This window comes from Colobus angolensis, unplaced genomic scaffold (assembly GCF_000951035.1).
Source record: "Colobus angolensis palliatus isolate OR3802 unplaced genomic scaffold, Cang.pa_1.0 Scaffold13, whole genome shotgun sequence".
Classification (NCBI taxonomy): domain Eukaryota; kingdom Metazoa; phylum Chordata; class Mammalia; order Primates; family Cercopithecidae; genus Colobus; species Colobus angolensis.
The window spans coordinates 21,358,430-21,365,479 of record NW_012114252.1 but is presented as its reverse complement, the minus strand read 5'-3'; positions in this window follow the sequence as shown (position 1 = coordinate 21,365,479).

Genomic DNA, 7,050 nt, shown 5'->3' with positions numbered 1-7,050 from the left:
GCCCAGCTCAATAGTCCATCTTTAATTAGTCCTTCTATTGCCGGTTGGAGACCCTTCCTCCCTTCAATGAGTATGGGATATTTTTTCCTGTAAACTCTTTCTCCTGGATGTTTTAGTTCAGTCTGTAAGGGTGTGATTTTTAAACCTCCCCTGTTGCCTTCCTTAACCCACAAAAGGGGATAAATCTTACCTTCTTCTTCCTCTGTTAGGAGAACCATCATTAGTTTCATTTGTCCCTCCTTTACTCCTAATCCTAAAGCTAAACCTAATCTACAATCAGGTCTCAGCCCAGGAGGTTAGTTCCTGCTTCTGGAACATGTAAGAGTGACTCCTTAATTGGTTCTGATTCCTGCCTAATTAACATTTTCTTGAATATTGGAACCTGAAATCCCTCTCCTTTTACTCTGATATGTTAACTTTTTGTTAGAGGGTCTGTGCCCCTTGGTGGGTATATTAAGGAAAAAGAATCCACTCCAGTGTCGACCAAAAATGTCATGGTTTCCCCTTCGGGTTCCACCCTCAAGTTTATGAAGGGTTCCTGGTTAGAAGGAACCCCTGACCCCCCAGTCCTCATTAAAATTCATAATGGGGATTACCTTTTCTTCCTTCTTCCATTCCGGACATTCTTTCTTTAAATGTCCTGGTTTCCCACATTTGTAACATCCACTTACAATCTTGGGAGTTTTTCCTTGTATTTGCCTCCAGTCTCTTTGCTGAGACCTACTATTCTCTTGTCTCCTCTGAGAGGGCTCTTGAGCTAATCTCTTTCTGATTGCTTCCTTTACAGTGCAAACCATGATTTTTGCCTTTTGTTTTGCTTCTCTTCCTCTCTTCTTACAAAGACCTTCTGAGCTTCACTCAGTAATTCCTCAATCGGTTTCTCATTTCATCCATCAATGTTTTGTAGTTTCTTAGTAATTTTACTATCAGGCCAGCTTTTAGTTACAAAATTAGCCTTTAAAACGCCTTGCCCTACTGGGTCCTCTGGATCTAATCCTGAGTATTTTTTCATTTGATCCCAGAGCCTCTGCAGAAATGCAGAGGCAGTCTCCTCTTTTTCTTGTTGAATCTCAAATGCTTTCAAGGCATTTTGTGTCCCAGGAATGGACTCTTTAATCCCCCTGATTAGTTCCCTAAGGTCTTGCATGTGGGCGGGTTTCCTGGGGTCATTGTTACCCCATCCGAGATTCGCATTTGGAAATTTCTGCTCATCCGGCAGAACTCCTTGCCTGGGATGATCTGTCTCACCCTAACGGCCATGGCTGCCCTTCTCATTATTGCCGTCTCTTCTTCAGTAAACAGGATATTCGTGATAAACATTATCTTAGCCCAAGTACAAGAATTGGGTCTGAAAATTGATTTAGCTGTTCTTCTAATCCAAGGGGATCTTCTAAAAGTGGCCTCATTTCCTTTTTAAAATTCCTAACCTCAGTACTTGTTTTTTTTTTTTTTTTTTGAGACGGAGTCTCGCTCTGCCGCCCAGGCTGGAGTGCAGTGGCCGGATCTCAGCTCACTGCAAGCTCCGCCTCCCGGGTTCCCGCCATTCTCCTGCCTCAGCCTCCCGAGTAGCTGGGACTACAGGCGCCCGCCACCTCGCCCGGCTAGTTTTTTTTTTTTTTTTTTTGTATTTTTTAGTAGAGATGGGGTTTCACCGTGTCAGCCAGGATGGTCTTGATCTCCTGACCTCGTGATCCGCCCACCTCGGCCTCCCAAAGTGCTGGGATTACAGGCTTGAGCCACCGCGCCTGGCCACCTCAGTACTTGTTAAAGGCACACTCATAAATCCAACTTCTCCCAGTCCCATAGGGCCTTCTTTAAGAGGAAACATGTTGGACATCTCCTATTTAGAGCGAATAGGGAAATTCTTAACGTTCTTCTTACATTGCTTTAATTCTTTGCTTGAGTTCAGATAAGGATTTAAGGGAGCAGTGGGTTTAGTGTTCTCATGGCCCCCAGATTTATCTTCCTCCAGCCTTCCTGTTGTCCCCTGATCTCACTGTTCCTTATTTTGTGAGATGTATGGTGGGCGTGGGGGGAGGATGCCCAAGTGTGTTATGGCATCCCAGGGCTTTTTATCGGGTGAGGGCTCTTTACTATGCTCTTTTTCTTTTTCTTTGACGGGGAACATAGGGGCTAATTACCTGACCCAACAGACAGCATAACCCATCTTTTCTTGTGAGGATAAGGTTTTATTATTCACATGTAGAATTAAACCTTGGCACACCCAATCCTCATCGGAGCCAAACTTAGGCCAAAAGACCAAAGGCTTACGAATGGGATCTTTGGGCCCAATAAGACAGCAACTTTATCATCTTTTGCTTTTCCTTGTCCCTGGTTTGAGGGTTATACCTACAAACCTGCAGCATTCTCCCCAATGGACTAGCTGTGGGAATGTCAAAGGGAACCTCCTTAGTTCTCTGTTTCCTTTGTTCCCTAGGCCTAGAATTCCTGTTTCCTATTTTCAGTTAGTCTCTGTGTCTCTTCCCTCGGTATGCAGGCCCTGCTACAAGAGCTTTCTTGCACACCCTGAGAATTGCTTCGTCTGTCTCTGGCTGTTTCCCTTTGTGGGAGAACAGAACCACAGATTGGGACTCCACACTTGCTTTTTATCTAAGATACGTCTCAGTCACACACACTTGACCTCCAAAAATGCCCCACCACCAAGGCAATAATTACAGTCCGATTTTCCGACCTTGGCTAGTGCATAAGGTTGCCTGGTTTCTGAGGTGCTGCTTTTTTCCCTGTGTCATCTCCACTGCCTCCTGGATAAGTCTTGGGTTTGTCTGTGACTTCTGTGGGGAGCTGCTATCCCCAGACAGAGTCGGCCACCTAAAGTGGGTGGGACGTGTCTCCCCTCTAGGCTGGAGTCCCACTCCATGCAAGCACAGGTGTCCCAGATGAGCCCCCAGGTTGTGAGAAACAAACTCAACCCTTCAAACCTAAAGAATGGACTTAAGAGACACAGGGAGCAGCAGAAGTGAGACTTTTAATGACAGTCTTGCAAGATCGAGGGTCTGGTGGACAGGCACACTCAGCACGGTTACCACCAGCAATTTATCCCCTAGTGTGCAGGTCCTTCCCCTGATTCCTCATAAGATGAGTACTATGGGGTCACAATCTTCCCAAATGTTGCCTATTGGTCATTGCGTAGGGGCTTTTAGGTATATTTTTTAGGGTCACCTCACTGCATTCTGTTGCAGCCCACAATGCATTGCAGTTATAGTTAGCTCAGGGGCTTTTAAAATATTTGACCTATGACCTAGGTAGGCAAGCTGATAAGAATAGATAAAGTGAGCTATTTTGGAGGCTAATAAACTTTTATTCCAGACTAGACTTCTTTGGTTCGGGTGAGGGCAACTAAGGGGCCACAGCAAGCAGGCGCTGGCTATCAAAGCAGAGGCCTCATGTAGTGTGTTCTTCAGTCGTTTGCAGATCCAAGCCTATTCAAGGCACTTTGTCTTGGAAATGGACCACCACATACGTTATTTCCTTCAATACCTATTGGGACAGCTAAATTAAAATACAGTAATAACACCAAGTACTGGTGAGGAGGCAGAGAAGCTGGACCTCTCATGCATTGCTACTGGGAATGTAAAATCACACAGACGCTTTGGAAAATTATCTGGCCATGTCTTATCAAATGAAGCACACAAATACCATACAACCCAGCAGTCACACTCTTAGGCATTTATCTCACAGAAATAAAAACTTATATTCACACCAAAATCTGTACACAGATATTCAGAGTGCTTTTATTCATAATTGTAACAACCTAGAAATAACCCCAAAATGTTCAACTTTGGTATATCCATACAATGAAATACTACTCACCAGTGAAAAAGGAACAACCTGTGATACCAACAATCTGGGTAGATCTCAAAGGCAATTGTGTTCAGTAAAAAAATCACAGGGGCATTACTCTCAGTGGAAAAAGCCCACCTTAAGAGGTTATATACTGTGTGATTTCTACAACATTCTCAAAATGAAAAACCAACAGAGATGGAAAACAGATTGTAATTTCCAGGAGCCAGGGACTGGGAGTTGGGGGTGCAGATATAAAGGGGTGTCATAGCCTGGGAAACGTGGTGAAACTCCATCTCTACAAAAAAAAAAAAAATACAAAAAAAATTAGCCAGGTGTGGTGGTGCATGCCTATAGTCCCAGGTACTTGGAGGGCTGGGAGGTGGGAGGATTGCTTGAGCCCAGAAGGTTGAGGCTGCAGTGAGCAGTGAGCTAAGATCTTGCAACTGCACTCCAGCCTGGTCAACAGAGGGAGGCCCTGCCTCCAAAAGAGAACCCGGAGGCGGAGGTTGCAGTGAGCCAAGATCCTGCCACTGCACTCCAGTCTGGGCAACAGAGCAGACTCCATATCAAAAACAAACAAACAAGCAAACAAAAAGCCCCAACAACAACAAAAACCCTAAAAACTAAAAAATAAATAAATAAATAAAGGGGTATCATGAAGGAACTCTTTGTGCTGGCTCAATAGTTCTGTAACTTGAATGTAGTGTTGGTCACATGAACCTGTACAAGGGGCAAAATTGCACAGAACACACACACACACACATGCACACATGCATGCAAAAATGGTGCACACAGCATAAGGCTTATAATGCTGTAGCAATGTCATTTTCCTGGCCTTGATATTGTACTACAGTTAGGTAAGATGCCATCATTGGGGGAAGCTGAGCGGGAGGTACATAGTACCCTATGCACTCTTTTTTTTTTTTTTTTTTTTTTTTGAGACGGAGTCTCGCTCTGTGGCCCAGGCTGGAGTGCAGTGGCCGGATCTCAGCTCACTGCAAGCTCCGCCTCCCAGGTTTGAGCCATTCTCCTGCCTCAGCCTCCCGAGTAGCTGGGACTACAGGCGCCCGCCACCTCGCCTGGCTGATATTTTTCTATTTTTAGTAGAGACAGGGTTTCACTGTGTTAGCCAGGATGGTCTCCATCTCCTGACCTCGTGATCCTCCCGTCTTGGCCTCCCAAAGTGCTGGGATTACAGCCCTATGTACTCTTTTCACAACTTTTGTGGAGTTATAATTTCTTTTATAAATTACTTCAAAGGTTTTAAAGATGTTGAGCCCAGTGTCCTCAGCAGTTATGAAGTGTGCACAGGTTCAGCGATATTTCTGAATGCCCTAGGAGACTTAAAATTATGGGCTTCAGAAGACTTACAATCTCACTTTATGAACAAAGAAATAAATTTAATATTAGCTAGAAAAACCAGTGATAAATCAGTTTATAGGTAGCAAATACTGAAGACTTGCTGCTGAGCTGGAAGTGAGCCTTCCTTGTGCATCTAATCTGACAGGCACTCCAGGGAGAAGGAAGAACTCCCTGAAGGTATAGAAGGTGTGGCGACTGAGCAGGGGAGATTGCCTCTGGGTGGCCACGGCTCCACAGAAAGTCTTCATCTCTGTTGTGAGTGGGATGGGATGGAAGACACTTTGAAGCGACACTCCTCCCTTCTCCATGGTTTCAATCTTTTGAAATTGGCTTAGAAATATTCCTCATCTGTCAAAATCTTCTTGCCTCAGGAGTACAATTGTTCAATATTCATTTGAATATGCTTTCATTTAACTAGTATTTGCATGTTATTTTCCTATTTTATTTTCAAGTTTTTTGTGCCCTTATATTTAAGATATCCACCCCTTATATTTAAGGTATATCTTTTGCAAACAACATATAGGAGGATTTTAAAAGTCTACAGTAACCATTGTTTTGCCTTTAACTGGAGTATTTACTCCACTTGATGAAATTTAACTGGTGATGTAGTTTGGCTTCTATCTGCTACCTCAGTGTTTGTTCTCTATTTGTTCCATCTGTTCTGTGTCCTTTTCTTTCGTTTCTTGCTTCTGTTGTATATATTAGGTATTTTTATTTTCCTTTTTCCTTCTATTAAATTATTAAATTCTTGTAATGATGATAGTATTACAACATGCCTCTCTGCCTTACTAGAACCTATCAGCACTTTTGCACCTTCACTGACAATGCAAAGGCAATAGAATGTTTAACTCTCATACACTTTTCTACATTTTCCATCATTTTTCCTCTTTGGGCTGTAATCTGGATATAGCAAAAGTGAACAAGGAATCCCTCCCTCCCACTAGAGGCCACCTGGTGCCGGTGTGACAGCCAGGGTGGGGGGCTGAGATTCAGCCCACATAGTTTCCTTGGACAGATGCTCGTGTCCAGTGCCACATAACCTGAGCAAGCACATGCAGCGGCCAGAGGCCAGGAGCTCATTGAAGACCGTGTAGTCTTGGCAAGAAGATGCTCCATCTTCCGAGGAATTCGTGAAGGAAGAGAGAATGAAGGTGTAAGACTCTGGAGGTGGAGGAGACTCTGCAGTGTGGTGTGGAGTTCCAGGGAGGCGCCTTCTGCTCCTTTGCCTCCCCTCATCCCTGTAGAATGTAGGCACATGTTCCCCTAGTTCCACAATAGGCAGAGTGACTTTTCGGGTTTGAAGCTGCATCTGCATTTTGGTTTTGCAAATTAAAATACATCTGCATCGCATATTCCATGTTGGCTTCTTTTTCACACACCCTACGTGGGCACAGCTTCTTGGGGGAAGATGTACAGTACCTCACAGGTTTTTATATAACATGTTCTTGGTGTCATTAATCCCCAACTACCATATAATTTTAATTATTTCCTTTTTGCTTCTGGAAAAAAGACTTTTCAATTTCCATGAAATTAGGGATTTTTTGATTGCTATATTTAAAATTTTATCATGGACACAGGTTGTGTAGTATTTGGGAGAAGGGGGGTTAGTGATGATTATTGAAATTTCCATTTTAGGACTGAAAAAAGGGAATTTGCTAGACCATATTTCAAAATATATTATGAAGCTACAGGGTATGAAACAGTATGGCACAAGAATAGACAGAATATCAATGGAATGGAGCAAAGTGTCCAGAAATTCTGAGAGTCCTGGTGTTTAGCATATGATGAGGATGTGGAAGATTTGGGAACCATGGGCAAATGACTGGGAAAACGCTGAGTTCGAATGTTAACACATACCACACAATAAAATAAATTGAGATGAGC